We start from the raw sequence: 18568 nt of genomic DNA, 5'->3' as shown, positions 1-18568 counted from the left end.
AATTAGGGGTACCCTCAAGACTCCTAATTCTCAGCTGGTAACCCCCATCAGCATAAAGCTGCAAAGGCCTGATGGGTGCGATTAAGTCAGGGATCAGTCCATTCGAGCGACTCGATCACGCCTCGCCCGAGCCTAGCCTCGGACAAGGGCAGCCGACCCCGGAGGATTTCCGTCTCGCCCGAGGCCCCCCTCCAACGGCGGACACATCTTCGGCTCGCCCGAGGCCCTGCCTTCGCTAAGAAGCAACCCTGACTAAATCGCCGCACCGACCGACCAAAACGCAGGAGCATTTAACGCAAAGGTGGCCTGACACCTTTATCCTGACGCGCGCCCTCCGGCAGAGCCGAAGTGACCGCCGTCACTTCGCCGCTCCATTGACCGGTCTGACAGAAGGACAGCGCCGCCTGCGCCACTCCGACTGCAGCGCCACTTGATAGAGTGATGCTGACAGGAAGCCAGGCCCTGCCAAAGGCACCATAGGAAGCTCCGCCCGACCCAGGGCTCGGACTCGGGCTCAGCCCCGGAAGACGGCGAACTCCGCTCCGCCCGACCCAGGGCTCGGACTCGGGCTCAGCCCCGGAAGACGGCGAACTCCGCTCCGCCCGACCCAGGGCTCGGACTCGGGCTAAGACCCGGAAGACGACGAACTCCGCTTCGCCCGACCCCAGGGCTCAGGCTCGGGCTCAGCCCTAGAAGACGACGAACTCCGCTTCGCCCGACCCCAGGGCTCGGACACCGCCCTGGCCTCTGCCGACGACCTCCGCCTCGCCCGACCCAGGGGCTCGGACTCGGCCTCGGCCATGGAAGACAGACTCGGCCTCGGCTTCGGAGGAGCCTCCATGTCGCCCAACCTAGGGCGCAGGCTAGCCACGTCAACAGGAAGCGCCATCATCACCCTACCCCGAGCTGACTCGGGTCGCAGAGAACAAGACCGGTGTCCCATCTGGTTGTCTCCACCAGATAAGCAATAATGGCGCCCCGCATGCCCTGTGACGACGGCGGCTCTCAGCTCTCTTACGGAAGCAGGAGGGCGTCAGCAAGGACACAACCGCTCCGACAGCTGTCCCTCCGCCAGGCTCCGCCGCTCCTCCGACGGCCACGACATCACACTAGTTGGGTTCCAAGATCTCTCCGGCTGCCACATTGGCATGTACTCAGGGCACTAGCTCTCCCTCGCTAGACACGTAGCACTCTGCTACACCCCCATTGTACACCTGGATCCTCTCCTTGCGTCTATAAAAGGAAGGATCCGGGCCCTCTTAGAGAAGGTTGGCCGCGCGGGACGAGGACGGGACAGGCGCTCTCTTGGGGCCGCTCACTTCCCTCACCCGCGTGGACGCTTGTAACCCCCTACTGCAAGCGCACCCGACCTGGGCGCGGGACGAACACGAAGGCCGCGGGATTCCCACCTCTCTCGCGCCGGTCTCCGGCCGCCTCGCTCCTTTCCCCCCTTCGCGCTCGACCCATCTGGGCTGGGGCACGCGGCACTCACTCGTCGGCCTGAGGGACCCCCCGGTCTCGAAACGCCGACAACATTTTCATGTAATTTTAAATAACAAAAAAACATTTGTTCCTTTTGATTTATTTGCTTTTTATATGTTCTGCAGAAATTGAAGGTTTGGTGCAAGCATTCGATCATCGCAGGATGCCAATGTTGTGAGGAGGAGCAGGTACGGAAGGAAGGACGTATGCTTCATTGCCATTAGAAGCATGCGTGTGGCTTGCAAGCTCCAGTTATATCAGTTGCTGTAGAGAAAGGTTGGAATGAGTCGGCAAGTCCTAATGTAAGAGGTCCTCCTGCACTTACTTTTAGCCTCTCACAAATCATTTTCTTTATACCATATCCTGATATCCTGATGCAATGTTAAAATTATAGTTTGTTTCTGCTTGGTTTTTTAAATCATTTTCTTTTATGTACCTTCCCATTGGGTGCTGATGAAAATGTGGTTTCTTGTGTTCCCATTATTGTTTTCATTGAGCAAGCCAAAGTAATTGCCTGCCCGTGCATCAGAGAAATTCTTGGTAGGTGCGATGAAGAAGGCCATGCCGTCAGCACTCAAGTCTGGGTATGTGATGAAGATGCTGAAAACAACATTGCCATCAGCACTCAACTTTACCATCAGGTGATTTGCGGAAGTGCAAAGGGCTGGGGTAGAATGCGTGACCGTTGGTAATTGCAGTGCTATTGGTCATAGGATACAATGCGTGGCCGTTAAGAAATAGGATACAGTAAGGCACATCTTGAACAAGAAAATGAGGATTTGCGTTCAAGTCTCAAGGAAATAGGATACAGTAAGGGACATCTTGAACAAGAAAATGAGTTGTGTCAATGATAAGTTTACTAATTAAGTTCCGAGCCCTGGAGCAGACACCTAGAAGTTGCACTAAGAAGCTAAGAGATAAGGAAGAAGAATGAAACATTAGAAGAACACGTACACACGCTTAAGTCTAGAACAACTACAAGAGAGGAATCAGTTGGTCAATGAGCTGACTGGACTAACCAATACCATCGGGGAGGTAATTTATGGAAGTTAAAGAGGAACCTTGCAATGACAAGCTTACCTTAGAAAAGAACATGAAGAGTAGCAGATGACAAAGAGAATTGTGAACGGATGCAAGTGCATCGAACTCAAAGTATACTACCAGCTAAGCCTCCCCACGCACAATTTTAACTAAAAATTAGCATCAACCGATATATACTGGAAGAATGCATATATAAACTTTATACCCCAATAAAAAACCCCAATACACACAAGCTCAGCATTTTGTATTACTTAACATATGTCATATATAAATATAAAAGTTATATTATGGGAAGCATTGAAATTCACTCTTATATACTGCAGGCTACTAAAGATCGGTTGCAGAGACAAATTGACTTGAAAGCTTACCTTGGCCTGAGAAGTCGCGAAGCCGTCGCTGAGTTGCAGCGAACCCTCGGCGGTGTCCTGCCGTCCGTTCCGGGTCAACCAAGCGCCTCTCCCTTCCTTCTTCCGCACCACCTCGCTAGCCGAAACAACAGGCTACTAAAGAACGAACTGAAAAAAGTCATAAAATCTGCCACATCAGGTGTGCAAACAGTGGACATTGAAAAGAAGTCAGTTCCTTTTAATTTAAAATGTGCCCTTGCATATATACATTTGAAACCATGAAAGGAAGATGACCTCTCGAACAAGACAATGATACTTAAATAAATGATGCTCAAATAAGTACAAGGGGCAACTGTTTAAAGAAATTAGGTCTGAAACCTAATTTGTTCTAGAACAATTTTATCCATAAAAGTTGCCATAAAATCCCAAACAGTCAGCAGAAGCAATGTTAGTTATGTGATTAAACTAAACCAATGCCAATATGTCATTGTGACTGAGAGTGCAACAAAACGATGAGGTGGATGAAGCCATTAAAGAATTGATTATTGTATAAGCAATTGATCAAATGTCCACTGTGATAGTATAAACACACAAAACTTGTTTGAAGTGTGCATACTAATAAAACATTTCCATCATACCAATCTTCACAAGTAAAAAGAATCACATGCGTAATATTCTCAAATGTTATAACTGAATAGAAAAAAGAATCACATGCATAATGTAAACTCACCAGACTACTGTTCATATGCCTCACTGAGTGCTAAGTGCACTGCATCCGCTCCTCCTCTCCACTGTTTGGTGAGCGGTGTGCTGTCAGTTGTCGGCTGTGAAGCCGGAGATGAACAATACTGATTAGAGAAGCAAGTAGAATAGAAAAATTCAGAAAGTAGAATAGAAAAATTCAGAAAGCGTTGTGCAGATTGCAAGATTTAGAGAAATTTAGGCTTGTGCTTTCAAGCGCCATGGTTCTTAGATTCAAGCAAGAAAATTAAAGTTGCACAAACTCTAATCAGTAGTCAGGTACAGACAGAATAGACTGCAGATCAAAATTATGTCTGCAGATCAACCATTGTTAAGTAGTAACATGTGAACCAGGTAAGGAATAGACTGCAGATCAAAATTATGGGAGACCAACACAAGTTTAACCGTGAGGAACAACACAAGTTAAATGATCTTGGGCGTACCTGGCAGAGCGCCGAGAATGATTGGCAGAGCGCAGGTAGATTATGGGAGAGCGCCGAGAATGATATTTGGTTGTTTTGTCGTGGCTGCTTTATTGTTCATGACAGTGTTGGGCTGTCGCCGAAGGTGGTGCGAACCTGGAGAGCACGGAGCAGGGAATCCGTGCGCAATCAGTTTGATGCCGTCGATTTGGGCGCTGTCACCTCCTTCCATGTAGAGCGCGAGAGCAGGGGAGAGCGCGGATCGAGGCAGCCGTCCGCGAGCAGTGATTCCGTCGATTTGGGCTCCAGCAACTCCTTCCATGTAGAGCGCGAGAGCAAGGGAGAGTGGGGCGCTGGCTTTCATGGAGCAGATCGAGCGGCGTTCGCGAGGCCTTGCATTCCATGTAGAGCGCGAGAGATGGGGATGCACGGGCTGTGATTCAGTCGATTTGGGCGCCGACGGTTCACCTTCCATGTAGAGTGGAATGACTGCGGTCGATTTGGCTTCCATGCGCGACAGCAGAGGAGAGCGGGGCGAGAGAGACAGTGGGGGCAACGGCCACGGGTCTGCGGGGGCAACGGCCGCGGCGATGCCATGCTTGGCAGGCGGGTTCGCGGGGCTGCGGGGGCTGCGGCACATGCATGCGAAGGCGCGGTTGCTGCGGCAGGGACGAGCGCGGGAGGGACGAGCGCGGCAGGGGCGTTGGATGCGGGTTGGACGGTCTGGATGCGGAAGAACGTGCACCACGGTTGGCTGTGAACGCCTACAATAGGTACTTAATTAGTAGCAGAGATAATGTGTCTGGTTTTGAGAGACGAGGGAATTGTGTCTTGTCTCACGTAGTATGAGCCATTGGGTCCTAAGCGCCTCGAGGCATGAAGTATCGCATGGAAATAAGAGACTTAATATGACTAAGTGTAATCCTCACAAGATGTGTCTGAGACCACCTAGGGCATATGACCATATGGTCTATGGTCCGAATCCCACATCTAAAGGCTTGCTAACAAATTGATAACATTAGCTTATTAGGTAAGTCTCAAGTACAACATATTAAATGTATTATGTGAGGCATTACAATCCTAACCGGCATGTTGTTGTTATAACATAGGCAACAAGATACTCGAGACCACTATATTGTATGTGCATTGATCATATAGTCGTGTGCACGCATGTTAGAGTGCGTTTGGTTGCAATGATAGGACGTGATGGGATGGGACGATCCATCAAATAAGTTTTTTGGTTCAGGGTCAAGTGTTGGGACAGGACTATCCCAGTATTGTCCCCAGTTGTCCCTTAAAATTGGAAGGGACGAGAGAGGATGCTAGGGGACGTCTCTGTCCTGGCTGTCCCGTAACCAAACGCACCCTTAGTGAACCATGAAGTATGATCAAGTACAAAGGGATACACCGGCTACCAACTACATCATATTAAATGGCACATACCTCGATGTCTATGGAGTGACATAATATACCTGCCCCTGTGACATGTATGTCAACTGACTAAAGAAGGACACCCCAACATTATGCCAACGATAAGAGACATGACAACAAGAATAATATAAGAACGAAGTACTTGGGTCTTAGCCATGCGATCCAAAGTTAAACTATTGTAACCTCTCTTCTCCCTTGCTTATAAAAGGATGGAGCAGAGTAGCATTTAGGAGAGACTTGATCCCTCCAAGTTAGCGATAATACATACTCACTCATAGAGGTTTCATCACTTTACACATAGGACATACGTAAAGATGGATTAGAATCAATATGCTAGAACATCGACCACAACCAAGAGGTGAGGGAAACCTAGGTGGTCATGATGCTTAGTGGGTTATGAGCTCACTTTCCCATAGAGGACTCATCACTCTACATAATGGACATGCATAATGGTGGATTATGATCAACAGGTTAGAACTTCGACCACAACTAAGCGATGAGGGGAAACTAGGTGGTTGTGATGCTTAGTGGGTTATGAGCTCACTTGCTCGTAGAGAATTCATCACTCTACATAGAGGATAGGCATAAAAGTGGATTAGGATCAACATGATAGAACTCTGACCACGACCAAGAGGTGAGGTGAAGCTAGGGGGTCCTGATGCTTATTGGGTTATGAGCATGCTAATGTTGTTCAGTAATGACAATGTTGTTTTTTCTTTAGTCTACAAGTTATTTGAGGGGGCCTTACTATTGCCCTCGTCAACAGTAAGTGTTGCAAGAATATTTTTGGTAATAAATATCAGTAAGATAGGATTTTTAATAAGAATAAAGATGATACGATGAATGATTTAATGGTTTTATGTACAGAGAAAGGTATCTTCAAATCCCTTGATGCGAGACTGTTACTCAATATTTCGAGGGTCTCAAAACTAGGAGAATGTAGTTGTCTTGATCCACAAGATTAATGGCTCAATGGTCTATTATTTTTTCTCCATGTACTTTTCTTTCTTACTTTTATTGATGCTTACCTAATATTTTTTTTCTAAATGAAGACAAGATTTTCTATTGGTGAGTTGGTGCTGCTAAAGGGATTTTTAGTATCTATGTTATTTTACAACATTCTTTGTATTACAACTCAACTTTAATGATATTACTATAAATATATATACTACTGGTATCCTATTAGTTATCGTTTTGGACAATGTTTGAGTTGTCGTTTTGGACAAGGTTTGAGTCAAACTTATAAAATTTAGACTATAAATAACTATTTTATTATATAGATTTGAAACATAATGTTTATATACACTGATTTGTCTTAACAAATACTTTTATAAAAGTATAAATGTAATAAGAGTTATATTTTAGGGACTATATCGTTGTCCTAAATGACAACTAATAGTACATCGGAGAGAGTATGTTTTAACCACTATACGATGGTTCATTTACAGCGACTTACGGTTGGTTGCTAAAAGCGTCTTCAGCGACATACGATTGGTCGCTAAAGACCTTTAGCGATCTATAAAGATTGTCGTTGTAAGTACAGTCACTTAAGACTTTAGCGACCGATATCTTTTTTAGCGACCGATATCTTTTTTAGCGACCGATCGTCCGTTGCTGATATCATATATTGTATATTTAGCGACCAACTATTAGTTGTATGATGATAAAAACGTTAACGTTTTTGCTTGATGATTTCTCCCTTGCGGTTTAGGCCCATCTAGACTTTCATCTTGTGCCCGCCACGGGTTCATAGTTGTTTGAACCAAATAATTAACACATAACTCATAGCTCAGAATAGTTTTTCCATGGTTAACCGCTAAACCAAATAAAGCCTATATATTAGTAGCTTATTGTACATATTATGAAATTATAAAATTTACTAACACCGGCCAATCCTGATGTACATTTTTTTAAAAAACAACATGACTTTTTGATAGTTTAATTGCACGGAAAAAATGATTGTCGAATTGTTTTTGCTTCGTATATATATCAGCGCGCTCTAGTTTACAGGTTGATTACGTGGATGCCTTTACTACAACCGTACTGATTATGATATAGAATAATATAATTACTTTGGCAGGAAGAATTTACGTATCTAATGTATACCAAAGGCTTGGCAATTGATGACATCAAACAAGTCTCTGAGACTGAAAATGCTAAATGCTCGTCTGACAGGTCTTTTATTAAGGAGGTTGTTTTTCAAATGGAACACAACAAGACATCAGATCCGGATGGCTTTCCTGCTGAGTTCTACCAAAAATTCTAGGATCTCATTAAAGATGACCTTCTATATGTATGTTTCATAAACTACACACAAGGGATCTTGCTCTTTTCACTCTGAACTTTGGGGTTATCACTCTTATACCAAAAGTTCAAGAAGCCAATATAATCTAGAAATTCCGACTCATCTGTCTTCTAAATGTGAGCTTTAAATTTTTTACCAAAATGGCCACCATGAGGCTAAACAACATTGCTAATAAAGTTGTCAGCCCTACTCAAACAACTTTCATGTGTGGGCGAAATATCCTAGAGGGAGTTGCCATACTGCATGAAACCATTCATGAGATACATAGGAAAAGACTAGATGGGGTAATTCTAAAAATTGATTTCGAGAAGGCTTTTGACAAGGTCAAATGGCTATTCTTATTTCAAACCCTTCAGATGAAGGGTTTCTCGCCCAAGTGGATCTCTTGTATTAAATCTTACATTATGGAGGGCAGTGTGGCGGTGAATGTGAATGATGATGTGGGAAAATTCTTCCAAACAAAGAATGGATTACGGCAAGGTGACCCCCCTGTCTCCTTTATTGTTCAACATTGTAGCAGATATGCTTGCGATCATGATCCACAGTGCTAAAGAACATGGGCAAGTGAGTGGAGTAGTGCCTCACTTAATTGATGGAGGCTTATCTATTCTATAGTATGCAGATGATACGATTATTTTCATGGAGAATGACTTAGAGAAGGCTCAGAACATGAAGTTGTTGTTGTGCGCCTTCGAAAAAGTCTCTGGCCTTAAAATTGATTTTCATAAGAGTGAATTATTATGCTTTGGAAACGCTCACGATTCTTTAGAGACCTATTTGGAATTGTTTCGATGCAAACAGGGAGATTTCCCTATCAAATATCTTGGCCTGTCTATACATTTCAAAAGGCTTAGGAACTCCGATTGGAATATGGTGGAGGAACGGGTGGAAAAAAGACTAGTTAGCTGGAAAGGAAAACATATATCGATTGCAGGTAGACTGACACTGATTAACTCAGTGTTGAGCAGCCTCCCTATGTACATGATGTCCTTTTTCGCGATTCTTAATGGTGTTCTTAAAAAGCTGAATTACTTCCACTCTCGGTTTTTTTGGCAAGGGGATCGGATGTCGGCAAGAGAAAATACCGCCTTGCTAGATGGAATATCATTTGCCAACCCAAAAATCAAGGGGGCTTTGGGATCTACGATCTAAATATCAAGAACACATCACTTCTCAGTAAATGGCTTTTCAAGCTCCTAACAACGGACAGAACTTGGCAACAACTTCTCAAGAACAAATATCTAGGATCTAAACCTCTAGTCCAGGTTGATTGGAAAACCGGGACTTTCATTTTTGGTCTACTTTAATGAAGGTTAAGCAAGATTTTCTTCGTTTCGGAACCTCCAAAATAAAAAATGGATCACGGGTGAGATTTTGGAAAGACACCTGGTTTGAAGGACAGGGGTTGAAAGACCGATACCTTGGATTATATAGTATTGCAAGAAAGAAATTCATAACTATTGCGGAGGCACTAGCAGATAGAGAAGCAATTTTCTCTTGGAGAAGATCAATAATTGAGCCTAGGTTAGCGGCGTGGAACGAATTGCGTTCATGTATCGCGAACATTCAGTTATCACAAGAGGATGATACTTTTCATTGGAGCGTGACCCAATCCAGTCAGTTCTCGGTGAAATCCCATTATCAGGCTTTGATTAAGAATGAAGTACCTAATCTAAACAAAAGATTATGGGAATTAAAAGCTCTGATTAAGATTAAAGTCTTCTTGTGGTACATTAGGAGAGGAGTAATCCTAACTAAGGACAACCTGGCCAATGGAGACATATCTTGTTGCTTATGTCATACACTAGAGACAATTAAGCATCTATTTTTCGAATGTGGTTTCGCTCGTATGGTCTGGGGTATAATTTATTTAGCCTTCGGGATACGTGCACCTTCTAGTGTCTCTAATATGTTTGGTAGCTGACCAGAGGGGTTTAATCATAATATTAGAAACATTGTTTTGTTAGGAGTAGCAAGCATCTATTGGGCTCTTTGGCTAACAAAAATGATTTTGTTTTTGAGAGAAAAACGACATTTTCCCCGTTGCGGGTTATGTATGCCACTTCCCACTGGCTCCGTACATGGACGGTGCTGCAGAGGGCAGATCAAAAAGCTACAGTTGTGCAGGCTACGCGTTTCTTGGCGCAGGTGGCCAAAGACTTTTTCCCAGGATCATGGGTGGCGATCTAGTCGTCGGATTGGTTGTCACTAGAATCTATGTGCTACTTTTGTTTAGGCTGTGTGCTCCTTGATGAGCAGAGGCCGGAAGAGATTTCAATTCTTTGTATCAACTTGATACGACGCTTTGAAATTAATAAAGCCTTCCTTCTCAAAGAAAATACCAAAGGCTTGGTGTTGACGCCTTTTCGGAGCGCCAAATACTCAAGAAGAACCGGCGACGGTGCTCTCTGGTCAGGCGCGGACGGTCCGCGACCTGGCGCAAGGGCTAGGGTTTCCTGCCTGACGGCAGGACGGTCCGCGCCCTGGAGCCGGACGGTCCGCGCGTGCGCAGGGGCGGCGGAAGATCGCCGGCGGCGTCTGGATCTCGCTCCCGGGAGGGACCCCGTCGGGGAGGAGAGATCCTAGGGGTTGTCTAGGCTCGGGCCGGCCGACCTAGACTCCTTTAATCGGCGTAGAGTCGAAGAGAGACGAAGAATTTGGGGATCGAGAGGCTAAACTAGAACTACTCCTAATTGTACTGGAAATAAATGCGAATAGAAGTTGTATTGATTCGATTGATGATTACAAATCGGTCGTAGACCTCTCTTTTTATAGAGGAGGGGGGCTGGACCCTTTACACGACTGGATTCCGAGCTAATTCCGCAAATCTAGCCAACAAACATAGCACAAAACTCGGAACCCTAAACTGCTCTGCGCATGCGCGGACTGTCCGGCCTCAGGGCCGGACCGTCCGCCAGGCTCAAAACGGTGCTCAACATATGCCCCCTGCCTTTTGGTGGAGCTGAGCAAACCAAAAGCATCTAACTCGATGTGATTACATCGGTTCTCTTAGGCATCTTGCCACATACTAGGATGGTACTGTTTGAGGAAACGCCCATTCAAAGACTTAGGCAAATCCTTGCCTTGTAATGTTTGTAGCAAATAGGCATTGCCAGACATCACCTGTTTTACTTTATAAGGACCCTCCCAGCTTGGCGACCATTTCCCGAACTTTCGGTCTTTATTCCTTAGAGGCAGAATGGTCTTCCACACCAGGTCCCCTACTTGAAATGATTTTGCTTTGACCTTCTTGTTGTAGGCCCTGGCTACCATGATCTTGTCCTTTTCTATTGCTCCCAAAGCTATCATCCTCTTGTCGGTCACCTCATCAATATTATCCATCATTGAATTATAATAATCAGTAGCAGTTAGATCATTTTGTCTGGCGAACCTGACAGCATTCAAACTTATTTCCACAGGCAACACTGCTTCCTGCCCATAGACAAGCTCAAAAGGAGATACTTTAGTAGCCCTATGTTTAGATATTCTATGAGCCCATAAAGCTTCAGACAAAATCTTATGCCAATGTTTAGGATTATCAGATATCTTCTTTTTTATCAAATTAATCAATGTCCTATTACTAGACTCGGCCTATCCATTGGCCTGAGCATAATATGGAGATGAATTAAGCAGCTTAATTCTGTATAATTCAGCAAATTCATGTACCTCCTTTGACATAAAAGAAGTACCTTGATCTGTAGTCAAGGTCTGGGGAATGCCGAATCTATGAATAATATGCTCAGTTATGAACTCAATTACCTCCTTGTGCGTCATGTTCTTTAGAGCAACGACTTCAGTCCATTTGGTGAAATAGTCAGTGGCAACTAACACAAACCGATGCCCCTTTGATGATGAAGGATGAATTTCTCCAATAAAGTCTAATCCCCATCCTCTGAACGGCCAAGGCTTGATGATAGGATGTAATTCGGCTGCAGGGACCAACTGTAGGTCGCCGAATTTTTGACACACTTGGCAACCCTTGTAGTATTTGAAACAATCAGGTATCATACTAGGCCAATAAAAACTAGATCTTCGCAACAACCACTTCATCTTTGGAGCTGATTGATGAGTACCACAAATTCCTTCATGTACTTCGGCCATGGCTAATATAGCATCATCTGGGCCCAAGCACTTAAGCAGGACGTCATTGACTGTTCGGCGGTAAAGTTCATCACTCATCAAAACATACTTGAAAGCTGTTCGCCGAATGTTCTTATCTGTCCTGACAGTGGGATTTCATAAATAATTAAGTATAGGTGTCCTCCAATCACTTGCATCGGCTTCATTGTCAGCCGAATCGATTAAGAGAACATTTCTGGTAACCCCGGACGGTCCGGCGTCATTACACGGACGGTCCGCGACCTAGAAATTTGGCTCTGCACTGGTTATCAGATTTTCAGTTTTGTGAAATTTCCCTCTCTTTATCCGATAACCTGATGCATCTTGTGCCAAGTCGTTAGCTCTATGATTTTCAACTCTAGAGATATGCCGAATACTGAATTCGTCAAAAGAATGGATTATGCTCCAACATTTCTCAAGGTAACTATTTAGAGTACCATCAAAACATTGATATTCTTCTAACACTTGTTGGACAACCAGCTGAGAATCACCAAATACCTTCACATGTTTTACTCCCGTACCATTTAAAAGTTCTAAGCCGAATAGGAGGGCCTCATATTCAGCTTGATTATTAGTGCAATAAGTTTTCAATCGGCTAGAGAAGTCAAAGGAGACATTACTTGGTGAAACAAGCACAATGTCAATTCCTTGCCCTTCATTGCAAACCGATCCATCAAAATATAAAGTCCAAGGAGTAATAGTGAGGTATGACATGTCTAGTTCATGAATATCATTAACCCGATGTTCTACAATGAAATACGCTACGACTTGGCCTTTCATGGATTTCAATGGTTCATAGGCCAAGTCATATTCTATGAGTGCATAAGCCCACTTACTAATTCTACCACTCATAATTGGGTTATGCAACATGTATTTGATCACATCGGCTTGACCAGAAACAGTGCAATGACTAGACAGTAAATAACATCTACATTTGGTGCATGCATAAAACAAGCATAAGCATAACTTTTCAATAAAAGTGTACCTTGTTTCAGCATCCACCAACCTTCGGCTTAGATATGTCACCACATGTTCCTTCCCCTCAGTTTCTTGTGTCAGAACAGCCCCAATGACCTTATCCTCAGTTGCAATGTATAATCGGAATGGTACTCCTGCTCGTGGTGCTTTTAATACGGGAGCCGAAGATAAGTATTTTTTGATGAGATCAAATGCTTCTTGCTGTTCTGCCCCCCAAGCGAATTCAACATCATTCTTAAGCCGAAGAATAGGGGTGAACACATCAATCTTCCCGGCTAGGTTAGAAATAAACCTTCGTAAATAATTCACCTTGCCGAGAAACCTCTGTACCTCGACCTTACAGGTCGGAGGTCCCACATTCTGAATAGACTTGATTCGGTCAGGGTCTATCTCTATACCATGTTCATGTATGACAATCCTAAAAACTTACCAGCCGACACTCCAAAAGCACATTTACGTGGGTTCATTTTCAAACCATACTGACGCATTTTATCAAAGGCTTTGTGCAAATCAGCTATATGAGAACTAAACTCAGCCGATTTGACTACAATATCATCAATGTAAACTTCCACAATGTTTCCTAACAATTCATGGAAGATCAAATTCATAGCCCTCTGATAAGTAGCACCAGCATTTTTCAGACCAAATGTCATGACGACCCACTCAAATAAACCAATGAAGCCTGGACATATAAAGGTCGTTTTAGACACATCTTCTTTGGCCATGAAAATCTGATTATATCCGACATTACCATCAAGGAAGCTAATAATTCTATTTCCTGATGCATTATTGATTAATGTGTCGGCTATGGGCATATGATATTCGTCTTTAGGAGTTGCTCTATTTAAATTGCGAAAATCAATGCATACTCTAAGTTTACCTGACTCCTTCTCCACCGGCACAATATTGGAGACCCACTCTGCGTATCTGCAAGGTCTGATAAAATCAGCTTCTAGCAGCCGGTGGATTTCATCCTTGATGCGTGGGAGAAGATCTGGACGAAATGTTCTAGCTCTTTGCTTGAAAGGTCTGAAACCAGATTTAATAGGCAGCCGATGCTCCACGATCTCTCGGCTTAATCCAGGCATCTCAGTGTAATTCCAAGCAAAGCAATTTGAATATTCCTTCAATAGACCGATCATCTCATCTCTAGGATCGATCTCCAGGGTCTTGTTTACAAAAGTCAGCCTTGGAGTTTTACCATCTCCTATGTCAATCTTCTCCAAAGGATCGGCCGATGTAAACCCCTGTCCTAGTTTATCAAGATCTCTGAATTCCTCTATCATGTTCCCCACAGAGGAATTAGATGATCTTTGTGTGACGGCGGACTTTTCAGTCTCGGGGACCGGATCATCCGTAATACTGTCCTTTTGCTGTGATATATGTTCGGTCTTAAAGTCCGAACCATTTTGTGAAAGACCAGACCATCCGGCCTTGGAAGCCGAACTGTCCGTGATCAGAGACTCATGAACTTTGTGTGTATTCATCATTTAAACTTTATTTAGGATTTAGCCGATTCTCCATCGGCTCTAGCATTACAGGAATGAAACCTTTTTTATCTATACTTATGAATTGATAATCAGAAAAATCTACTCCTGTGAGACATATAGCAGTCTCATAAGTCCAGAGTACAGGGGCATCGGCCACAGCGATGCAGGCCGATACATCAGCATGTACTTGTTCTATGTCATCGCCTACCCATTGTATTAGCATTTGATGTAATGTAGAAGGTATACATTGATTGGCGTGAATCCAATCTCTGCCTAGGATTAAACTGTAATTTCCTTCTACATCAGCGACGAAGAATGCAGCAGCAAGGGTCTTAGTCCCGATGGTTAACTCAACGGACGTGACTCCCCTGGCTTTGATCGAACTATCAGTTACAACGCCGCTGAGGGTCATGTTGGTCTTGACAAGTTCGTCATCTTGTTTACCTAGTTTTCTGTATAATGAATAAGGCATTAGATTTACAGCCGCCCCTCCATCTACCAACATCTTAGCAATCGGTATCCCATCAATGTGACCGCGCATGAAGAGCGGCTTTAAATGATTTACCGATTCCTTTGGTTTAGTAAAGGCGGCTTCTTTAGGACCAAAATCAAACTGAGCAACAACAGGTTCATCGTCGCCGATAATAGTACAATCGGAGGAAAATGTAATAATATTTACATCCATACCTAGGCGTTCTGGAGAAGCCTCGTAGTCGACCAGGTCTTCTCCCAGCAGGTCGTCCTCCTCCATTGATGTTGTCGTGTTGTTGGAGGCTTCCTGGCGAGTGGCGGACGGTCCGCGCCTGGTGCAGGTTGTCCAGACGCTTCCTGGTGAAGGCCGGACGGTCCGCGCGCAGAGGCCGGACGGTCCGCGCCTAGTGCAGATTGTCCAGACGCTTCCTGGTGAAGGACGGACGGTCCGCGTGCAGTGGCCGGACGGTCCGCGCCTGGTGCAGATTGTCCAGCCTTGCTGGCCGTGCTATCTGCCATACCTGCAAGGTGCTACGCAGGTGTTGTTTGATTTTTTATTTCTGTGGCCGTTTGTTTTTCCTCAACGGCCTTTGGTCTCCATTTCTTTTGCGGTGGCGGGTATAGTGGATGTGTGTCATTGAATATCTTTTCCGCCTCTTTCTCCTAGCTCTCTTTTACTCTTAGGCGCTGTAATTTTCTCTTTTGGGACCGTGTCAATCCCGCTGGGCACCATCGAGGCATGGAGTATTTTGGATCGGCTGTTTTGATGGTAACCGTATCCTTTTTGGTTGTGTTGGCCGATTCACCAAAAATCATCGGCCCTTTATTGTCTTCCTGTATGACAATATCTGCAGTGCCTATTTTGATGATGTCCTTTTTTGTTGTTCTTTGAGTTGCTGCAGGCATATGCCCCCCTGCTGGATTGGTCGGCCTTGGAGGCCGAGTAGTTCGGTAATCTTGTTGGGCCTGTGCCTGGTGACCGGATTCAGCAGCGCTCAATCGGTCTTGTACTGGTGGCGCTAACCTTTCAAAAACGGATGTTTGGGGTGCCCCCCAGGCGGGGTACTGTGGTATCCCAAATGGATATGGTGGCATGCCCCACATTTGATTTGGGACATATGGTGGAGGTAAGTATGTGTATGGATATGGCATAGATGGATAAGGGGGTGGAGGTGTCCATGTCAGTATGTTAGGTCTCAATTGTACAGTATGACCTCTCATTTCTTCCGATTGGTGAGGTGGTCCAATCGGCCTGACCTGACGTTGCTCATGAATGGGTGAGTAGGGTCGCTTTGGTGGCCGGTCACTGGGGCCGACCTTCTTTTTAACGTATTTAGACAGCAATTGATCGAAAGTCGGGCCAGGCTTGATCAGCCGACCAGCTGCTTTAAATGTATTTGTTTTCCACGTACCTATCTCTGGTCGTCGTGGTTTGAAGGTACGTGGCCGCTGCGAGTCCTGAGCATGGCCGGACCGTCCGCTGGAGTCCTCCGGACCGTCCGGAGAAGTGTCGGACCGTCCGCGCCCGGATGGCGGACTGTCCGTGATGCGCAGCACAGGTTCCCGCAACTGTCTCCCTGTCTGCGCTTGCCCCCCAGTGCTAGAGGCTGTGATGGTCACCTTCAGGGTCTCCCCTCCATCGGGAGTCTTCTCGGCCACCACTTTCCTGCAAGAAACTTTACAATCCCCATCGGCCTTTTTAGCATTGCCGATGATTGTTTCCTTGCCTTTGCCTTTATCGGCTGTATTTGGTCGAACCAGGACTTTCTTGCCCTTGAAGTCAATCATGTTCATCGGAAAGGGCTCTGTATCCACCTGCATTTCCTGAAATTTCAATCGTCCTTCGTTAATGGCCGATTGAATCTGTCGCCGAAATACATTACAATCATTAGTGGCATGAGAAAATGAGTTATGCCACTTGCAGTACGCACGACGTTTTAGCTCGTCGGCGGATGGAACAGTGTGATTTATTTTAATATTGCCATTTTTGAGTAATTCGTCAAATATTTTATCACACTTACCAACATTAAACGTAAACTTAACCTCCTCTTGCCATTTCTTTTGAATCGGCTGTAAGGAGGAACAACCCGAAGATTTGGCCTATTCTGGCCAAACCATTTCAGCAGCGTACACTTCTGCTGATTCGTCATCTGAGCTACTTTGATCGCATTCTACTATATGTACGTTGTGATGCATTGTTTTAGCAGTTTCTTTGCTCCGGCTTTCGCAAGCCAAAGCTCTCTGGTGTAAGTGTGCTAGTGTAAAAAATTGGATGCCTTCTAATCTTTCTTTTAAATAATATCGTAGGCCATTAAAGGCTAATCCTACTAGCTGTTTTTCTGCTAAATGAATTTGAAAGCATCGGTTTCTTGTATCTCGAAATTTCCGAATGTAATCATTAACCGATTCATCTTTTGTCTGTCGCAATGACACTAAATCTACCAAATCCAACTCATAGTCACCGGAGAAAAAATGATCATGAAATTTTTGTTCTAGATCCCCCCATGATGAAATAGAATTAGGAGGTAAAGTGGCATACCATGCAAACACGGTTCTTGTTAGCGATAATGAAAATAAACGCACGCGAAATGCCTCTGTGTCGGCCAATTCTCCCAATTGTGCTAAGAACTGGCCTATATGTTCGCGCGTGTTTTTCCCTTGATCACCCAAAAATTTTGCGAATTCGGGTATTCTAGTTCCCTGTGGGTACGAATGGTGATCAAATCGGCTGTCATAAGGTTTCCGATATGATTGCCCCCCAGGGATCATGCTTACTCCGAGCTTATCTCGGAACACCCCGGCTATTTCTTCCCTCACTATATCAATGGCAGCCGGTGCAAGACCACCGGCTCTCTGGTCAAACATAGGTGGGGTTGGTTGCATGTTAGTATGTTGTCGTTCCCCCCATTGGTTTGAGCTACGTGGTGCATTTCCATTTGCCCTATATGGCTCATAGGTTTGATCGTTTCTTTCCGGCCTTCTAGGTGGGGCCGGAAAGCTTTCCTGGGCTCTGGATCCTGAATTAATGGGCTGGTGCATTGCATAGTGTGATGGGAAGTGTTGCTGGGACGGGCGAGGATTCAGGTAATAATCCTCCTCAAAAGACTCATGCGCGGACTGTCCGGATACGTACCCGGACCGTCCGTGGTTATATGCGGACCGTCCGTCGTTGTATGCGGACCGTCCGACTGGGTAGTTTGGGTTGTGTGTCATATGTGGTGGCTCGGGTGCATATCTGGGTATTTCATTAAAAATGGGCCCGGCTGTGGCTGGCCCGGACGGTCCGCGCTCACGTGCGGACGGTCCGGACATGTGCAGATCGGCTGTTTTGCTGCCGATTTGCGGTTGCTCAGGGTACGTGTCCATCGGCATCCCATAAAGGGGTTGTGACTGGTCGTGACAACCTACAGCCGATGTATTACGCGTGTTACCCCCTAATTCTACCTCGTGTGATGGAACATTTGCAATGCTAGATTTGTCAAATGCACGCGCTAATCTCCTATAGTCGTTTTGCATATCCCCTATGATGTTTTGCATTTGTTCACGCTGTTCATCTACATAATTCTTAAGAGATTGCAGCTCGTTTGTATTACTTACATTGGGGATGTCTGGCGTGGGTCGCAGTGAAGCCGGATCTGTCGCCCGATGTCGGACGACTTTGTTGTTCCTGTCCACTTTGAAGTTGGCCAAGAACTTTGCTTTTGCCTCTTGGATCATCTGCTCCTTGTGCTCCTCGAACTG

The sequence above is a fragment of the Zea mays genome, chromosome 8 (genome assembly GCF_902167145.1).
Source record: "Zea mays cultivar B73 chromosome 8, Zm-B73-REFERENCE-NAM-5.0, whole genome shotgun sequence".
Classification (NCBI taxonomy): domain Eukaryota; kingdom Viridiplantae; phylum Streptophyta; class Magnoliopsida; order Poales; family Poaceae; genus Zea; species Zea mays.
This window is presented reverse-complemented; position numbering follows the sequence as displayed.